This window comes from Callorhinus ursinus, unplaced genomic scaffold (assembly GCF_003265705.2).
Source record: "Callorhinus ursinus isolate GAN/ISIS: 27379988/994484 unplaced genomic scaffold, GSC_fseal_2.0 scaffold4, whole genome shotgun sequence".
Lineage (NCBI taxonomy): Eukaryota > Metazoa > Chordata > Mammalia > Carnivora > Otariidae > Callorhinus > Callorhinus ursinus.
In genome coordinates, this window is record NW_027397066.1 from 73,929,188 (window position 1) to 73,950,562 (window position 21,375).

Below are 21,375 nucleotides of genomic sequence, written 5' to 3' on the forward strand. Positions count from 1 at the left end.
TTTATTATTTATTGATGACTTTTATGTATGCTAAAAAGCAAAATTTCTCACATAAAATGTCAAGTATAACTTACACTCACTACTGGAACAAAATGAAAATATTTCACTGTCTTTGGAAAATTGAGAAGGAAATATATATGTATATTTATATATAATACACACAGACACACAGACACACACACACATATATATATATATTTATGGCAGATCAGTCAATCAATCACCAGACTGCTTTTTTTTACTTAAAAGTGTTTCTATGCTTAGGTTTAAGTTATTGTAGTTTTCAAACATTTGAGTTGTGGTGCAGCAGATAAAATGAAGCCTCAAATCATTCTCTAATCTCAAGAACATCCTGGCAGAATTACTGAGACTTGTCTGTTAAAATTGATTTCCTCTTAAAGAAAAGTAGGCTTTTCGTATTGTGTTAAAAAATGATTTTATCTATCAAGTGTCTTTTCTTGTGACGATCCTTTCCTTTTATGACTCAAAAAGAAAAATGTTCTTTTTCCTCCTGAGTTTTTATATCCACTCTACTCACTAATCAGTAATCTGTACTGCAAACAAAGTGGAATGTAATCCAAAAAGAGTAATCTTTTTTTAAATGCATACAGAATGGCCATCGTTTCTAATACTTTTGATCTTAATTTGCAGCGTATGTGTTGTTTATTTTTATGATGCTTTTTGATTGTAATAAAAGCAATAGATGACAGACGTGTATGCTGAATCAATGTCATAGAATAGGAAATCAGAGTACTTACACTGTAATTTTGAAAACTACTGGTAAACCATAGGCAAGCAACTTTTTTTAGGACACTAAAAATACTTGTTGAAATTTAGATCTGAGGTGCGTGTGGTGTCTGTTACTGTTAGTGATGATGGTTAGGTTTGCTTGTTGTTTTAACAAGACTACTCAGCAAAAGAAGGATACAGTTCAATGCCTTTCCACCTTATTCACAATGTTTTTAAAGTTAGACATTATCTGGCATAGATGATAACCTCTATTGAATGGAAGAGCAGTTTCTGATATTTTCTGCATTCGTTGCTAATTGATAGCTCATTGAACTATAATGCTTTGTAATTAGAATATTTCCAGTAAAAACAAAATATGTTAGAGGAGGGGCCAGAAATTGCAGTTCTCTGCCTGAAATTATGATAACATCTTTTCTGTAATAGCAGAAGAGAAATTAGAATGTCTTGAGGATATAGCTCACATATTTGGAGGAATAATTCTAAATATTGAAAGAATGTACTTGTAAAAGTAAAGGTTAGTGTGGGTAGTCAGAAACTTCAGCATGCTCTCAGTATATGTAAAAAAACATAATAATGTTCATTTCTTTATCAGTGAAATGAGAATTGTGCTTCCTAAACACTACTTAACAAGGTATGATAAAATTAATTGGTAAGTTATGAATGGTATGAGTGTCTTAGGAGTGAACTAGAGGTGCATAGAATTTCCTTTATTTTCTAGTTAATTTTTGAGGTGTAACTTCTAATACTTATATAAGGCCAAAATCTTAAATATGAAATGTTTATAAGGTTAATTTTGAACACAGTTAAAAAATTATTAAGAACATTTAAAAAAATTTTTTGTAAGTCTGAACTTATAAAAGAACCCAGTCAGTTCCTTTGGAATATGTTTATAATTTTTCATTTACCTCTATTCTGAAATATGTCTCATATTTGTATTAGCTTCTTTCAGATTGTGACTTGATTTTTTTTATTTGCTCGGAGTCATTGGTGTTTTATTTCAAAGGAAATATCATTTGAAGGATTACTTTGTTAGAAGATCTGATTACTAACATTTTCTAATAACATATGAATCATAGAAAATTTGTATTGAGTTTTATTAGATGAACCTGAGATACTTAAATCTTTTGCCATAATTATGAATCTTGCACCCTGCATGCCACAACAGTATTTTGAAGTACTATACTTTGCATTCTGCTTCACAAAAATAGTTGTTCTGATAAATTCCTTTTTGCTAGATGCTGTCATGTCCGTCTTTTTAATACCCTCCTTGTTCATTATAAGTGCCATTAGCCATACTACCTAATGAAAGGTACCTCATATCAAGTCTGATTACTGCTCTAATGTTTTCCAGGCGTGCTTGGTGATGAGCCTGGCATATGAAACAATTTCCTACAGTAATAAAACTAATTAAAGTAGGCAGTCATCCACATACCACTTTCTAATGAATTATAATAAGCTCATTAATCTCAACTACTCTTACTCCAAAAAATGCATTGGTAGGACCTGTATGTAAGAGTAAAATTCTCAGCCTTAAATATGTACAACTATTACAGAATCAAAGAAGACTTTGTGAATTTAAGTTTAAAAATTACAAATTGCTAATCAATGCTTTAAATGAAATGTATAGCTTCTAAACTCTGCCCAGATTACTTATTGGCAAGACCCCTTTCTATTTGAATTCTTCTATAATTGATTTAACAAAGAAAAAATGATTCATTTTATAATAATAACTCTTCAGCACCTTGAAGACTAGAATTGAATGAACCAACTCTGTATTTTTATTTAGAGATCATATGAGAACGATTAATTGAGTACTTGAGATCAAGTGAAAAACACAGCCTGTTTCCTCTCCAGAGAGAGCTAGAGTATCTGCTCAAAATGTCAAAACATAATAATAATTATTTTTGGTTAACTCTTCTTCAAATTTGTGAGGTGCCCAATGAAACATTTATTATTCCATTCAGTTACAAATAGTTTGGCAATGTGGATTATTGTTCTGGAGATAATTTTACTGTCAAGGAGATAAGGTTGTTAAATGTAGCACATGGAGAAACAATTTCGGAACTACAAATGTGAATAGTAAGAAAAAATATTTTTCAGGATGAGAGGGTTTATTCTATCTTCATTATAATTTGGTGTTTTAAAAATGTAGCAGTTTCCATTTTGAAGCTCATTACTACTATGACACACATATGAACTTCTCCCTTAAGAAGTTAATTATAGGGGCGCCTGGGTGGCTCAGTCGGTTAAGCGGCTGCCTTTGGCTCAGGTCATGATCCCAGGGTCCTGGGATCGAGCCCCATGTCTGGCTCCCTGCTCAGCAGAGAGCCTGCTTCTCCCTCTCCCTCTCCCTCTGCCTGCCACTCTGCCTACTTGTGCTCTCTATCTCTCTGTCAAATAAATAAATAAATAAATAAATCTAAAAAAAAAAAGAAGTTAATTATAAATATGTACATCTTAAAATTGATACAGAATGTTTGTAATGGGTTAACTGCAAATAGGCATATTTTAATGTATGGAATTAACATTTAAAATTGTTATTTTCATTTATGAATTTTTAGCTAATATTTCATAGTTTTGTTTTTGTTTTTTTTTAGAGAAAATGAGGTTGGATATTCTGTGCAGAGTATTTTTTTTATAAAGTTTGACCTTTGTAGGTAGAGGTGTAGTGAAACTGTCCCTGAGTAAAATGTCTCCCAATCTGGGATCAGCTATAACTGTGGTGGCTAGTTGCCACTGTATGTGATGATGAGTTGCTTCCATGCTTGAGCAACAATCAGGAGAAGGGCTTTTGGTACAGATTCTTCCATTATCTAGCTGCATGGTCTTGAGAAAGTAATTTACACAGTATCTAATTCAGTATATTCATGTGTAAGGTATGGGGATTAGGCTAGAGAAGTGCATTCCGAAGTGTCAAAAGTGCCTCTGATAGTAAATGTGGTGTTTCAAATAATTTTTTAGAAGATTTTATTTATTTATTTTAGACAGAGAGAAAGCCCACGAGCAGGGGGATGGGTAGAGGGGGAGAGGGAGGGAGAGAATCCCAAGCAGACCCCACACTGAGCATGGAGATCCTGGGGCTCGATTTCACCACACTGAGATCAGGACCCAAGCCAAAACCAAGAAAAGGTCACTCAAAATGACTGAGCCACCCAGGTGCTCCTCTTGTAATTTTTTAATACAATAATTTAAAATATTTTATGAAGTGAAACAATTTCCCTTTCTAATTTCAGTTCAATTCTCCTGAAATCAAGGAGATAGGTTTTCTGTTGTATGTCCTTAGTATTTTTCTAGCACTCATGTCTTTGACAGAACTGGTGGATCTCCTTATAGTTTCTAAGACCCAAGAGACATGCTGCTGAGCAGAAGAATGTGGCATGTCAGTCATATTAAGAGAAGTGAATTTCTTGAAAGTTATCTCAAAGATAATAGAAAATTAAATAAGAATGTTAGGAAAATTTTCAGAGCTCCAGTTGACCTTGTTTTGAACAGAAACCCCTGTTTGAAAAAAACTTGCTCTGGTTAGTAGATCTAATTAGTAATACCTGTTAAGAGCTAGCTGTACCTTGAATAAACTTTGGTAATATGCTTTCATGTTAATAGGAAACATGACTCATCATCATAACATCCAACATTTATGAAATGTTAATACTAATATTTATTGAGTGATCAGGAGTCAGGCAGTCCTTCTAAATGATTTACATGTATTACCACATATTAGTCTTCATCACTCATTTTAATGTTTATGGCAACCATATAAATTAAGCAGCAATATTCTTCTCATTTTTCGTGTGAGGAAATTGAAGTACTCGGATATTAAGGAATTTTAGAAAGGTCAAAAACTGCCAGGTTGGTGAAAACATGGAGGTTTGGGAAGAGTGGCCTCTGTACGACTTCCCACCTACCTTGCCCTGTGCATCCTTCTGATCTGGCTCTTCCTGAATTATAGCCTTTTATAATGAACTGGTAGTCTAGTTTGCACAATTTTTCCTGTGCCCCTTGTTTGGTGAGAGTTGCAAAGATAAGTGAATGTGGTTGAATCAGAACATGAGAAGACTGTGATGAGCGATGCCTGGAGACTCTTTCATTTGGAAAAGCTACGGGGAATCCCTTCAGTAAATTTGAAACAGGTAACAAATATATTTTAGAAACTAAGCCAAACCAAGAAGACATTGATGTAAGGCAAGAGCTACTGAAATTCCACTCTACTTACTATTCACCCAACTTAATGGCTATTTGTGTGAATCTTTAGAAGACTTGACTAATCTGGTGGTAAAGTAATTTTCTGAAGTTGAGAACAAAAATGTACCATTGCCAGAGTTTCCTGAACACCCTTTCCAAGAAAAACATCTTAAACAACTTTACAAAATAGTACCCATGAAGGATATTAGGAATCTTTATGTGACATTTCGCATACCTGACCTTCAGAAATACTACAAATCAAATCCTGGCCATTATCTTAGTCATCTCATTGGGCATGAAGGTCCTGGAAGTCTGTTATCAGATCTCAAAGGGCTGAGTAGATACTCTTGTTGGTGGGCAGAAGGAAAGAGCCTCCAGGTTTTATGTTTGTTGTTTTTTTTTTTATCATTAATGTGGACTTGACTGAGGAAGGATTATTGCATGTTGAAGATATAATTTTGCACATGTTTCAATACATTCAGAAGTTATGTGCAGAAGGACCTTAAGAATGGGTTTTCCAAGAGTTCTAGGGCTTGAATGCTGTTGAGTTTTGGTTTAAAGATAAAGAGAGGCCATAAGCTATACTTCTAAGATTGCAGGAATATTGCATTATTATTGCCTAGAAGTGCTCACAGCTGAATATTTACTGGAAGAATTTAGACCTGCCTTAATAGAGATGGTTCTAGATAAACTCAGACCAGAAAATACGTGGGTTGCAATAGCTTCCAAGTCTTGAAGGAAAAACCGATCGCACAGAAAAGTGGTACAGAACCCAGTACAAGTGAGAAGCTGTACCAGACAAAGTCATTAAGAAATGGCAAAATGCTGACCTGAATGGGAAATTTAAACTTCCAATGAAGAATGAATCTATTCCTATGAATTTTGAGATTTTTATCATTAGAAAAGGAAGCGGCACTGTACCCTTCTCTTATTAAGGATACAGCTATGAGCAAACTCTGGCTCAAACAAGATGGTAAGTTTTTCTTGCCAGAGGCTTGTCTCAACTTCTTTTTCGGCCCATTTGCTTATGTGGACCCCTTGCACCCTAACATGGCCTATTTGTACCTTGAGCTCCTCAAATCCCCAAAGACTCTCTCAACAAATATGCATATGCAGCAGAACTAGGAGGCTTGAGCTATGACCTCCAAAATACCATCTATGGGATGCATCTGTCAGTGAAAGGTTATGATGACAAGGAGCCAATTTTGCTAAAGAGAATTATTGAGAAAATGGCTACATTTGAGATTAATGAAAAAAGATTTAAAATTATCAAAGAGGCATATATGTGCTCTCCTAACAATTTCCAAGTTGAACAGCCTCACCAGCACACCATGTCCTACCTCCCCTTGCTGATGACTGAAGTGGCCTGGACTAAAGATGAATTAAAAGAAGCTCTGGATGATGTCACCCTTAAGGCCTTCATACCTCAGCTCCTGCCATGGCTGCACACTGAAGCCCTTCTCCATGGAAACATAACAAAGCAGGCTGCACTAGGAATTATGCAGATGGTTGAACACATCGTTACTGAACATGCTCATATGAATCCTCTCCTTCTAAGTCAGCTGGTTCGGTATGGAGAAGTTCAGCTTCATACATTCAGAGGATGGTTTGTTTATCAGCAGAGGAATGAAGTTCACAATAACTGTGGCATTGAGATATACCACCAGACAGACATGCAGAGCATCTCAAGAGAATATATTGCTAGAGTTCTTCTATCAGATCATCTGTGAACCTTGCTTCTTGAACACCCTGTGCACCAAGGAGCAGTTGGGCTTATCATTTTTAGTGGGCCATGTCAAGCCAATGGCATGCAGGGCTTGCGATTCATCATCCAGTCAGAAAAGCCACCTCACTACCTAGAATGGAAAGCAGAGTGGAAGCTTTCTTAATAACCATGGAGAAGTCCATAGAGGACATAACAGAAGAGGCTTTTCAAAAACACATTCAAGCATTAGCAATTCATTGACTAGACAAACCAAAGAAACTATCTGCAGAGTGTGCTACATATTGGGGTAAATCATCTTCCAGCAATACAGTTTTGACAGAGAAAATACAGAAGTAGTTTTAAAGACATTTAAATTTTAATTTAAAGACACCTACTAAGGAAGATATCATCAAATTCTACAAGGAAATGTTGGCAGTAGATGCCGCAAGGAGACATAAGTTATCCGTCCATGTTCTTGCCAGGGAAATGGATTCTTATCCTGTGGTTGGAGAGTTCCCATGTCAAAATGATATAAATTTGTCAAAAGCACCAGCCTTGGCACAACCTGAAGTGATTCAGAACATGACAGAGTTCAAGCATGGTTTGCCACTGTTTCCCCTTGTGAAACCACATACTAACTTCATGGCTGCAAAACTCTGAAGATTAGTCAAGGGTGGGAAAGTGGAAGTGGATGCATCCCTGAGTCTTCCAGCGGCTAGGAAAACAGCTTTGGCCACTTTAATAGTTTCTGGTTCACAATTAGAGAGACAAACAGGAAAGAAAAAAAAAAAAAAGAAAAGAAAAGAAATTGTCAAATGTCATTATGTAGAAATATTAAAAATCCAAAATAATTAAATTACAAAAAAAAGAAAGGTCAGACACTTAGTAAATGACAGAGGTTTTTGATTTTGTACCTCACATATTTCTATTTCTTAATTTTATTCCTCTTGCCACACCCAATAAGCCTTAGTTAACTTAGTCCTCTCAGTTCCCAACTGGAAGCTTGTTTCTTTGAACACTATATTCCCAGTGACTGGCACATGGTAGGCACTTAAAAAGTATTTGTTGAAAAAAGTATGAATGGATTAATTAATAACTCTCTGCCATAACAGACAATTTAAAAAGTGTCTCTACACATAACCTGTTGGACTCGAAGACCTCACTCTTAGCACTTCCTTCCCCCTCCCTTACTGAGTTTTCTCCTGATTATTTGTCACTATTTCTTTTATTCATCTTGGGTAATTTGGAACCAGGACAGTTGCTCTGATATCAGATGTATAGGTTCAGGGGTGCCTGGATGGCTCAGTCGGTTAAGCATCTGCCTTCGGCTCAGGTCATGATCCGGGCATCCTAGGATTGAACCCCGTGTCAGGCTTAAGCAGGAAGCCTGCTTCTCCCTCTCACCCTGCTGCTCCCCCTGCTTGTGCTCTCTCTCTCTCTGTCAAATAAATAATTAAAAAAAAAAAAAGAATGCATAGGTTCAAATGAAAACTCTATTACATACTTTGTCCAACTTAAGTGTGTGACACTGAAAGATGTATTTAAGCCTCTCTTAGTTTCAGTTTTCTTATCTGTTCAACATAGATATTAATATCTACTTATCAGAATTATTGTACCAACTAAATTAAATGTGTTTGAAACACCTAAGAATGTTTGGCATATTGTAGATGTTTTATAGCATCATATTGAAATATCAAGACATTGGAGCCAAATAGACCTAATACAATTACAGGGTAGTTCTAGTGGACTGAGTACATTATTTACACATTTAAAGCATTAGTTTTCCAATGACTAATCATAACATACAAGTTCCTAACTCGGGGTTATTGTAAGGGTTAAATGAGACAATGTATCCAGAGTGCCTGACATACAATTAAAATAATTCTTAGCTGCTTCTTTTAGTAATAATTCTCCTTTCCTTTAAATGTTTTCTTATTCTGTTGGTTTAGTATCTTGAGGGGAAAAAAGGAAGACAATCTACTGTCTCGTGATTGAATACATTTATTAGACTATTTTCATATAGTTTTCTCTAAAGTATGAGCATCATTTTTTGCTTAATAACAGTATAACTCAAATTATATTATCTTGAACACTGTTCTGCTTAAAGTTACTACTTAGGAAGTAGGAAATTCAGGTCTAACAAAAGTTAATTTGTTGAATCTGTATTTTACAGACCACTGGCAATTGGAAGACTATGATAGGGAGAAGATTTATATTGTATCTCTGTATTCATAAGTTCCTGAATAGAAAGAAACTTAATTCAAGCATTTGAAAAATACATTGGAGAAGATTAATTTGAAAGTAGAATGTGTATGAGTGCATGGATACATGTATCTCTTGTTGGATGATTGTAAGTAAACCTTGCTGTAAAAATATCTGAGAAGCAAAATTTATTGTAATCGGATTCTCCATTAAAGGCCAGTATATTATTAGAAATACATTCTTGTAGAAAAACAAACCAAACAACACACAAACAAATTTAAAAAACCAAACCTATTATTTTATTTACAAAACCAACACCCCAGCGATTACATATTGTTTCCGACATTCTGTCTTATGTTTGGGGAGGGAACACTCTTAGGTGAGGAAACCGATGAACTTCATGTAGGATACCACATATAAGCTAGAGGGAGCCCTGCATTCCTCAAGATTCCTGTTCCTTTAGAAATGGGGTTAGAAGTTCTTGGTTGACTTTTAAAAACTCTTTATTAAACCACAGTGAATTAATTCATAATTATGTATATTTAAAACAAGTGCGTTAATACCTGGTGAAAGCTATTTCAGACAGTAGTTGAGCGTTTTCTCAGAAGACTTAGGGACAAAATTTATAATTCAGGTCCGCTACCATCAACTCAGAAATGCTATTACCTATTTCCTCTAGCATTGTAGTAACCTCCTAATTGGCATCCTCACTTCCTTTCTTACAACTTTATCCTCCCCCTTTTTTTTTTATCAATCATTCTTCCAGGTTTAGGCAAATATGTCATATCCCTGCTAAAATCCCTTGTCCTTGAGATAAAGTCTAAAAACCTTCATTCCCCTTGTTCTTAATATAAAGTCTAAGAAGCACTCATGATATGGCTGATTTTACAGCATTGTCAAGTGTCATTCTGTCCCTTTGAGTTTCATACTTCATCGATACTAGGTGTCTTTTATTTCCTTGAACTTTCTGTGTTCCCTTTTATCATAGTCAAGGTATATTTTATTTTTATTTACCACAACAAAATTATAATCATCTTTCCCAGATCTCAACTTAAACATTACTTAATCAGAAAAGACTGGAGTGGTAATTATCTTCCATAACATCATCATACTTTAGAATTCTGTTCTTTGCACTAAAGACTATAAGCATTCTTTTTCCATCTTGTTTGCTGCGGTATTCTCAGACCCTTGTCAAATGGCTAACATTTAATATTCCCTTATTTCTAAATATCCTACTGAATGGAAGATATTTAAAGTAATGAGTTATAAGAGTGCAAAATGATGTGAGACTTTCCCTACATGTTATTTATATAGCCTTACAAGGTCAAGATTCTTACCTCATTGTTCTTCTCCCCATGCAGACAGTCTTCCTTGATATAGAACCTGCCAGCTAAAAAAAATGCCTGATACTCCCTTGAAGCTTGAGCTTGGTTGTGTGGCCCAATCTTGGCCAATGGACCAGAGGGAAAAGTATGCCTTTGATGAAAATAATACTTTTGAGAGGAAAAACTGTGCTTCCCACTACTAAATCCAATTTGATCAAGAGCATGCTTTTTGGCTTTGTATTTCCCTGCCTACAACTACAAAGGGTCAAATCCAAGAACTAATGCCTACCCTTTGAGGGTGAGTGAAACTAACATAGAAAGTATCATGGCCTTTGATTATGTTTTTATGATGCTGAATAAACCTGGAACCACTTATCCGTGGTTATCTTGTTTATGAGATAATAAATATCTTTTCTGTTTAAGCTACTTTTAAATGGCTATCTTTTATTATTCTTAAAAGCACCTTAATTAATAAAGTTGCACTCAGGACTTGACTTTCCCTGAGTCCCTCTTATGTAGTTAATGACTGTCACCTGTTGGGGTTGGGAAGACTACGTTGTCTACTACTCAGGGAGGAAAAGCTTTTCGAATCTTTGGAATCTTTTCTTTCCAAAAAGGGGATGGTCAGGAATCCCCAAAAAGTAAGCCCAAACCTCAGTATCCTTTTGTACTTCCCATCTAAATGATTTCTAAGAATATTTCAGGTTCATTAATGACCCTCAAAATAATTCAAGCAAAATGCTGAGATAGTAGAAGTGCAAATATAGTCATCTTTTAAAGTATCATATGATCTCACTGATATGAGGAATTCTTAATCTCAGGAAACAAACTGAGGGTTGCTGGAGTAGTGGGGGGTGGGAGGGAGGGGGTGACTGGGGAGGGTATGTGCTATTGTGAGCGCTGTGAATTGTGTAAGACTGATGAATCACAGACCTGTGCCTCTGAAACAAATAATACATTATATGTTAGTCATTTGTTTTTATTGCTCTTACAGTCTACATTCCCTAGGGAAATCTGAAAACTTACCCTGCCCAATGTCAAATGGGTACCAGGGGTTAAGGAGGCCCAGATTATCCACCAGCACTTTATTTATTCAAAAGTTGAAAATGTGAGTCAGTAGAGAAAGGAGTTTTTCCGTCCACTTAACTGTATCTGAAAGGAAAAGTGTCAGAGGACAGTAGGCTTCTACATGTTTCTTATATTCATTCAAATGATTCTCCTAAAATAACATTGAACTTATGGAGATTCTATAAGCAAGACTAATGATCAGGAAGATTCCTCACCCAGGAATACTCCCTTTTTACTTCATTAACATACTTTGTAAAGGTAACTTAAATTCACTGAAGTATCAACATTTCTAAGTATGTGTGATCTTCAAGAAATCTTGAACTCTTGGAATCTAGAATAGAAAGAGTATTTCTCAGAACACTGTTTATTATCTATAGAACCAGACATTGACCTCAACTTAGAAATTAGTCATTCATCAAACATGTGGTGTATAAACCTCCTTTGTAATGTATGTGTGACTGTGGAATGTTGGCTACTGGGGTTTCTCTGAGCCACTCTGCTCTCCTATAAAATCTCAGCAATACCACCTAATTCATAGGGTTTCTGTAAAATCACATCTAATGAAATGATGGATATAATGCCCATGGAACTAAGTAGGCAGTCTTCCCTTATTTTAGCAGAAGTTAAATTTGGAGGATTTTTTTCTGATAAAATATGGAATATTAAAATTAGTTGAACTGTTTGACTTCCTAATGAAGCTAAAAACAATAAGAGGTTTTGTAAAAAATTTTTCTGTGTTCATTAAAAACTATCTTTGTATATATTAGGCAATCTTGGCTTTAGCTCTCCGGAAAAATAAAAATGACTGCACTTTTCTCAGTTTTCTATAGCTGTTGTCTGTAAGTATGAAATCATGGGTTTTGTTATTGAAATATTTGACAGCATTTTGTTTTAGCTCTTTTGATAACTTTTGTGTTTGCCTTGAGCAAGTCACTTATCTTTTCTATTTCTATTTTCTATTTCAATTTACTTATGAAAGATAGAATAATGATTGTGATGTACCTTACAAAAAACTTAAAATAATATTGAGAGAATGGTGAAAACCAAAGCAGTGTGTTAAATGCCAGATATGGCAACAAAAATAAGAGAAAGAATACTTCTATTATAGAGTATTCTCCTAGATGGCTTTAATGCTGCGAAAGGCAGTAAAATTATTTCCTGATAAATACTTTTTTGAGCATTAAGACATGAATTGTCCAGGATTAAATATATATGTATACCTCCAGAGTACTGATTATACAGCACATTTCCTGTCCTGCCTTCATTGAACTGATAACTAGAATACCACCAGGAGGCAGCTACTGGCATCATTAATGGAATATATTTGTGGGCAAAATATCTTTTCTTAAAGAATTTCTGGACTAATCTAAGGAAATCAAAATCAATTTTAACTTCAAGTTTCAGCCTATTTTTTTTCTACTATGGCACTAACGGCGCATAAGATAGTAGATGATTTGCCTATCCATCCATTCATTTCATTGATACTGAACTCTGTGAAAGCTACTGGACTACATGATTTGTGATGTGCAAAGATAAAATATGGTTTCTATCCTCAAAGAACTTACATATAATAGGGAAATAAATATGCATAAATAACTTGGGGCACCTGGGTGGCTCAGTCGTTAAGCATCTGCCTTTGGCTCAGGTCATGATCCCAGGGTCCTGGGATTGAGCCCCACATCAGGCTCCCTGCTCGGCAGGGAGTCTGCTTCTCCCTCTTCCTCTTCCCCTGCCTGTGTTGCTCCTCTCACTGTCTCTCTCTCTGTCAAATAAATAAATAAAATCTTTAAAAAAATAAAAATATATATATACATAAATAACTCAATTAAGGTTATCTTCCTTAGTGTTGCAACAAAGGCAAGGAGAGCAATTCTGAGACATATGAAGAATTCTAACCAGATAGAAAGACCTGAATTAAGGCAGTGGTGATGGGAAATGAAGAAAGGGAATGAGTTAAGGGAATTTTGGAGTGAGAAAAGGGATTGTTTTTCAGTTGGTTTTAGAATGTGAGAAGATAAATCCTGGATAGGGACTTGTGGTTTAAATTCCTGTAGGTAAGGGGCTTGGAAGTCATCACTTCTGTTTTTTACAAACAACAAAAGCTGAACAAACTGAAAATCAACAACTTTTCTTGGGCTTATCGAAGAAATAAGGCCACAGAGCAAATCACCACCACAGACAAATATAGAGAATCACTGCCGAAATCAATTTACATGGAACAGAGGCCACTGAAGCTATATACTGGTAGGAACACTTAAATTGTAATTTTGATGAATTACTGGAAGCTATGTGTAGACTAGGTTGACAGTATGAAACTCCTGGGGGCCACATTCTTAAGGGGGGACCCACACTTAAATGAATCTTACCTCTGAAATTCCCACCAGATTCTCATGGGGAAGAACCAAAATAAAGTCCTCTTGTGTTTTGGCAAAGAAGCAGAAAAATAACTCTTTGAAATATGCCCAGGGCCTTTTCTTTAACAAAGGCCTGCTCTCTAGGTAGAAGTTTTATGTCATCTGCGAGAGAGAAGGGCAATTAACCAATTCCAGCCCTCTCTACCCTTCCTGTCTGACCTGAGGAGGGAGAATAAAGTTAAGAAAGACTTGTGAAGGTCACAATCATCCCAGAAATACACGCCTGCTAAAAAACTGATAATAATAAGATTATAGAATACCACCCCCCCAACTCCTTACAATTACATCAACAATGTTCCAGTATACAGTGGATTATAGCTGAAAGAACTGCAAGGCACAGACTCTGTTAGGAGCTGTTCTTAGAGTAGCTCGTAGAATAGGCAGCAGAGGAGACAAAAGTAAGGACGGTCAAGGAATTTAAGGCCTCTGGGACCTACAGTTACAGCAAATACTAAACACAGCCCAACTTTTAGCAAGATTAACATAAAAATTCACACTATTTACTTCAGTTATTATTCAATACATCACCTCCAGCTTTCTAAAAAATTTCAAGGCATGGTAAAAGACAGGAAAAAAAAGAAGAAGAAACAAAGTAAGCAGCAGAACTAAACTGATATAAACACAGATTTTGAAATGATCACACAGGGAATTTAAAACAATTCTAATTAGTATGTTAAGGGCAGTAATGGAAAAACAGTAAACAGCATGCAAGAACAAATGGGCAATGTAAGCCGAGAAATGGAAACTCTAAAAATCAAAATGAAATGCTAGAAATTGACATAAATGAAAAATGCCTTTGATGGACTCAATAGTAGATTAGACACTGCCAAGGAAGGAATCAGTGAGCTTGAAGATATGTCAAATGAAACACAAAAAGAGAAAGGAATGGAAATAAAATAACAGAATATCTGAGAACTCGGAGATAATTTCAGAGTATAACGTGCACAATTAGAGTACTAGAAGTAAAGAGAGAGAATGAAGCAGAAGGAATGTTTAAATAGTGGCCAAAACCTTCTCAAAATAAATGGCAGACATTAAATCACAGGTTCATGGAACTCAGAGAATTCCAAGCAAGAAGTATAAAAACTCTACACCTCTACATAACGTATTGAAGCTGCAGAAAGCCAAAGACAGAGACAAAATCTTGAAAGAATCCAGAGAAAGAAAATATCTTACCTCTAGAGAGAAAAAGAGAGGGAGAGAAAGAAAGAATTACAGTGGACATCTCATCATCAGAAACCACGCCAGCAAGATAATGGGGTGAAATAAGTGCTAAAAGAAGTCAAGGATTAATCAAGTTTCTTGATCAAGTTATAGGAGAAGTGATGTTATTCTGAGACCAGAATTATAGGAGAAATTATATGTTGCCCTTCAGGGTGAAGATTTTAGATGTGAAAGTTTGAGTCTGACACACCTGGAACGTAACAAGTGGCAAATCTCCAGGAAGCCAGAAATTTGGCACATGATTTCAGAAGACTGGGGAGGAGGGAATGGGGACTGATAATAAATCTGGAACTGTTAGTTTATAGGTAATTGCTAATACAATAAGTTGTTGAGGTAAAACATTTAAGGGGAGATGGGTGAGGTCTTCAGATAGAAGCCTGAAGAGTATTAACTTTCAAAGAACAAAGTGAAATGAAAAATATTAAGGAGTTTGAAAAGTATCTGAGGACAAAATGTGCACAAGTCCAGGAGGAAGAGAGATTTTTAAAAAGGGATTTTTGTATTGCCAAGTCTAAAACATAGATCAGTCTGAGGACCAGAAAAAATGTTTTTACTTAACACTGATGAGAGCAATTTTAATTAAGTGACTGGAGTGCCAGTTATCAGAGGCAAGGAGCTTGAATGATTATTTATTCATTGGAAAATTGCAAGTGAGGATGGGTTCTTTAAGTGTAGGTGCTCTTCCAAGAATCTCTTAATCAAAGGAAGAGAAAGTCAGGATAGAAGTTAGGAGAGACAAAGTATTTGTTGTTGTTTGTTGTTATGTTTGTCTTAGGAAAGGTAGAAAGTTAATTCAGTTTAAGGACTAACAGAACTAATAGAGAATATCTAAGCTAAAAGTTACTACAAGTTAGAGGGCTTCTCTTTTATACCAGTATTGTGAATATTAGTGAACAAGTGTTTAACCTTTCCCGTACTACTCATGATCTTATATAAAACTAACTCTGAGTAATTCATGGAAAACCTATCCTTTTCCCCATCATCCTGGATGATGGAAATGTTTGCTATATAAGGCCAGTTTATGGCACATTGTGATTATAAGAAGCAAAATTATACCTGTTGTCCTAAATCCTTTTGTTTGTTTTACATTTTCTAATAATCATTTCTTTTCAACTGATTTTCAACAGCACTCTGTTCCAAAGAGTGAGATTAGAAAAATGAAAAAAAAGATAGATTCCAACTCACACCTGCAGTTGAGTCTCATAAACCTAGCAGGGTAAATTGGGGGGAAGAAGAGACTGTAAATCTTTTAAATACTCCCCAGATGATATAGGTAAAGTCTTCATTCACCCGCTGTTGAAAACTGCCTATCTAGTTTGCTACCCATGTACTTTGCTATTGGCTTCCTTTAAAAAATAGGTTTTCTTTTCTTTCTGTGCCTTTTCTTTCCTTTTCTTTTCCTATCTTATTTTTTTTCTTATTATGTTACAATCCTGTGACTTGACTGGCTCTCTACTTAGGATGTTAGGCATTGCACAGCTGGACAAAATTGAAGTAGCAATAGAAGAACAGAAATCATATTTAAATTCATAGTCAAAGTGAACAGAAAGGTCTATTACTTTCAATATAATACTATTAAAGTGCAAATCTTTCAATGTGACAAGTTTAGAATAAAGACCTCAAGAATTACAACTACAGTTTCTGTATTCAAGCAAAATAACTTGACAGTTATTGACAGAAATAAGGTACCAGTCACCTTTAAATATATTGCTTCCTAAATAAATCTCAGTCCAATGGCATTTAAAACTGTATGTTCAAGTTGTATACGTTCATAAGTTGTCATTTATTTTCCTTATCATCTTAACATTTTAATAGATTTACAGTAACATCTTTTTGAACAGTTTTTGTATACTTTCTTAAGCTTAATTAACAAAACACTTACTACTTTCTTATGTATAAAGAGTACTTAGTATCAAAAGGATTCAAAGACACCACTCTTTCCCTACAGGTGTTTATAATTTAGCCTTTTTACTCCATGTTTTTGATGTCTAGTAAATAGTCACATAGTTTTAACTTTGTGGTGCTGGAGGAGGGTATTTATGTAAATTTTTTTAAGTTACCTTTTCTCTGTTCACTAAAAATAATTCGCATCTGGGGGGTACTTGGGTAGCTCAGTCAGTTAAGTGTCTGCCTTGGGCTCAAGTCACAATCTCAAGGTCCTGGGTTCCAGCCCTGGGTAGGGCTCCCTGTTCAGTGGGGAGTCTGCTTCTCCTTTTCCTCTGCCCCTCCCCCCCACTCCTGAGTGTTCACTCTCTCTCTCTTTCTCTCTCAAATAAATTCAGAACAAAATCTAAAATAATAATAATAATTTGGGTCTTAAGTTCTTTTCCTCTTTACCCTCTGATGGAGGACTTCCTTATCAGACACATTATCAAGAGTTCTTATGATTCAGAATCAGAAGGGAAGTTGGGCTGGAAGAAGGACACGTGGTTACCTAAGCAAGGGCTGTAGGACACTTGGGAGAACTGCTGAAGTGTCTCTGGGAAACTGATAGAAGAGAAGAGTATAATAATAAAAATTATTGTGAACTATATGTTCTAGTTATTATGTTCAAGATATGCAAATGAGGATCTCTGGTTGTTTTGAATTTCTTTTTTGGTCCTGGAATATTTTCGCTTGAATATACTGTTATTTTGAGACTATACCATGTGTGCCATAGATTCAGCAGGTTACATGATTGCTAAATATCTTTGAATAAATTTTTAGGTTTAGTTTAAAATGAGGTTTAAAATATTTTTCAGCTTACTATGTAGACTCTGTGACCAGCTTTTCTCGAAGTTGCATATTTCATTGGATAGATTTACCATCATTTAATAACAGTTCTTTAATTATTGCATACTTATGGTTGCCTTTAATATTTTGACATTATAATAATGGATATCTATGGTATGGCCACTGATTTTCAGTCATCAGAGGTTTCTTTTCTTTTCTTTTCTTTCCTTTCCTTTTTTTTTAATTTTTCTTTTCAACCAGCAGGGCTCAGATGGCATGAGGTTGGGTATGAGTATGAGGGCATTCATTTACATTTCCCCCCACGCCTGAAGGTGACATTATTCTTACCACATTTTATTATATGTGAAAAGGAATTATATGTGAAAAGAAATCAGTATGCGAACGAATTCACATACTGATTAGTGGTCAAAGCAAATTTGACTTTGATGAGACTAACTTGTCTAAAACATTTTGATCGTTTTGATCAGTGTCAAGTTACAAGAATGTGATAGTGGCTGCCCTAACATTCTGCACAAAAGTCCACAACAATAAACCCTGGTGTTCTGTTGAATGATTGAGTGTGACTAAAGGCAAAACTGCTGCTACAGATGCATGCTTCTTACTTGCCCAAGAATCAAGTAGTGACTAAATATCCAAAGATAAAAGTGCTTTATGTTTATAACCTGAAGGAATAAAGAACTACTGTTATATTAGGTATACTAATAGACCCTCCATTTTATTTAATATTACCCTATGTTAGAAATAAGAATGAGTATTTGGAGAGCTTTGAAGGTAAAAGACATGGTAGAGAAAGGTCATGGTTTATGTACTCTCTTTTTTCCACCCTTTTCTACTTCTTTTGCTGATTTGCTAATTATTGAAAAATCATATATAAACTCAATTACTTATATACAATCTATAAGAAGGTGTAGCAGTTGAAAATTACATTGTTGTCTATGTATTGGTTTCCTAGGGATACTATACAAAGTACCACCAACTGTGTAGCTTAACCAACAGAAATGTATTGTCTCAGTTTTGAAAGCTAGAATTCTGAGACCAAAGTGTCATTAAGACTGTGCTCCCTTTGATGGTGCTAGGGAAGAATCTGTCCCAGGTCTCTCTCCTAGTTTCTGGTAGTTCCTTGGTTTGTGACAACATTAACTCCAGTCTTTACACGGTGTTCTCCTCGTGTACATTTCTCTGTGTCCAAATTTCTCCTTTGTATAGACATCAGTCATATTGGACTAGGGGCTTACCCTAGTTCTAGTACTCTCTTCATTTTAACCAATTACATCCGCAATGACTCCATTTCCAAACAAGGTCATGTTCTGAGGTTCTAGGGGTTAGTACTTTAGCATATGAATTTTGAGGGAACACATTCAATTCTTAGTCTATTACATAGTTAACGTTATTTATTTATTTATTTACTTATTTACTTATTTTTATTTTTTTAAATGTAATGAAATATTGTTTTTATTTTTTATTATGTTAAATTAGCCATCATTAGTTTTTGATGTAGTGTTCAATGATTCATTACTTGCGTATAACACCCAGAGCTCATCATAACACGTGCCCTCCTTAATAGCCATCACCCGGCTACCCCAGCAATTGCACTACTATGTATTTACCCCAAAGATACAGATGTAGTGAAAAGAAGGGGCACATGCACCCCAGTGTTCATAGCAGCAATGTCCACAATAGCCAAACTGTGGAAGGAGCCGAGATGCCCTTCAACAGATGAATGGATAAAGAAGATGTGGAATATATATATATATATACACACACACATACACACAATGGAATATTACTCAGCCATCAGTTAAAGTTATTTGGAAAGAGGATCCTTTATCATTGAAGCACTATCAACAAAAGATTATTTCGTTTCCTTATGTTCATGGATACTTCTCTGCCTACTGGAAGCTCATACCTCCTTGCATGTAGTGGATCTCATCTCTTAACACTTGAAGGATTTCCTTCCCTCAGTTATTCCTTCTCTCCCTTGTATTTCTAACTTCTCCCTCCTTACTGAATCATTTTTATCAATCTTTAAACCTGTTCAAGCTTTTCCATCTCACACACACACACACACACACACACACACACACACACACACACACACAGACACCATCTCAATCCTAACAGGTCCTGGAAGGAGCTTGTATTTTGATAATTATGTAGTTGGTAACTCCTTACTTCTACATCTTCAGTTTACTTCTGAGCCTGTAATCTGGATCCTACTTCTAACATGCCACCTGGAACTGCTTTGTTGAAGTCAACAATGACTATTTGATAAGCACTACTTTACTTTATCTCTGTTGCATCTAACATTATGGATCTTACTCTCTTTCTTAAAGTTATTTCCTGCCTTGACTATCATGACACCATGCTTTCCTTGTTCTCAAACTGTTCGTTTTCAGTCATTTTTTTGTTTTGTGTTTCCACAGTCACTTCTCGTCTTTCAACTGTTGATTTTTCACTACATCAATATTCTAATGATTCCCAAATCTCCACAGCCTGACCAGACGTCTCTCTTCTGAGCCCATGCTTATATCGACAGTCCATACTATATTTCTTCAGCTGGATGTTAACAAGAATCACAAATTAAACTCATTGTGTTTTCTTCATCTTAAATTCCTCCACCTCTAATTAGGTTTGCTATCAACAAGAATGAGCAACACTTGCATTCACCCCATACATTTCCCAGATACTTTATATCATCCTTGACTCTTTCCTTCCTCATTTTTCCCTCCTGTGCCTCCCATATCTGGAAGAGCCCACCTTCTAAATATCTTTCAAATCCACTCCCACAGCCCCATCTTAGTTTAAATGCTAATAATTTCTTACCTGGATCATTAAACCAGCCTCCTATCTCTGGTCTTTATCCCATCCAGCCCATCCTCCTTGCTGTCCCTGCAGTAAGCTGCATAAACTTAAATCTGATTATACCGTTACATGGATTAAAATTCTTTTTTTTTAAGATTTTTTTTATTTATTTGAGAGAGAGAGAATGACAGATAGAAAGCACGAGAGGGAAGAGGATCAGAGGGAGAAGCAGACTCCCCGCTGAGCAGGAAGCCCGATGTGGGACTCGATCCCGGGACTCCAGGATCATGACCTGAGCCAAAGGCAGTCGCTTAACCAACTGAGCCACCCAGGCACCCTAAAATTCTTTATTGATACATCAAAGCCTTCTGAATGAACCAACTTAATACTGTGGTACAAATGACTTTCATGATTTGGTTCTCAATTGTGTCTCCTTGTCAATACCTCTCCATACCATTATACTAAGATACTTGTTCCCTGAGCTCTTACAATGGTTTCCTTTACTTTAGGAATTCTCATCATCCTGCATTTGCTTAGAAAATGCTTTCCTTTCTTTGATCATTTACTAATTCTTCTGACCATTGAGATTCTGGTTAGATACTTTTTTTCTCAAGAAAGCTTTCTCGGGCGCCTGGGTGGCTCAGTTGGTTAAGCGACTGCCTTGGGCTCAGGTCATGATCCTGGAGTCCCAGGATTGAGTCCCGCATCGGGCTCCCTGCTCGGCGAGGAGCCTGCTTCTCCCTCTGACCCTCTCCCCTCTCATGTACTCTCTCTCTCATTCTCGCTCTCTCAAATAAATAAATCTTAAAAAAAAAAAAAGAAAGCTTTCTCTCTCTTAACTTTAGTCTCTGTATTTGTGTATGCAATTTGGTGACTTAAAAGACACTTGTAAGTCTTTTGTCAGAGTGTCACAAAGCTGAAATTAAGGGGTCATCAGCTGTCCTCATCAGGAGCCTCAGGGTGTTTTTCC

At 35.8% G+C, this 21,375-nt stretch overlaps 1 protein-coding gene and 1 pseudogene across 3 annotated transcripts in view; both read left to right on the top strand.

Annotated features, from left to right (window-relative positions):
* Nucleotides 1-21,375, top strand: part of CCSER1 (coiled-coil serine rich protein 1) — a 722,113-nt gene that overhangs the window by 573,786 nt on the left and 126,952 nt on the right. The window lies entirely within an intron of this gene.
* LOC112825460 (insulin-degrading enzyme pseudogene) lies at nucleotides 5,747-7,341 on the top strand (annotated as a pseudogene).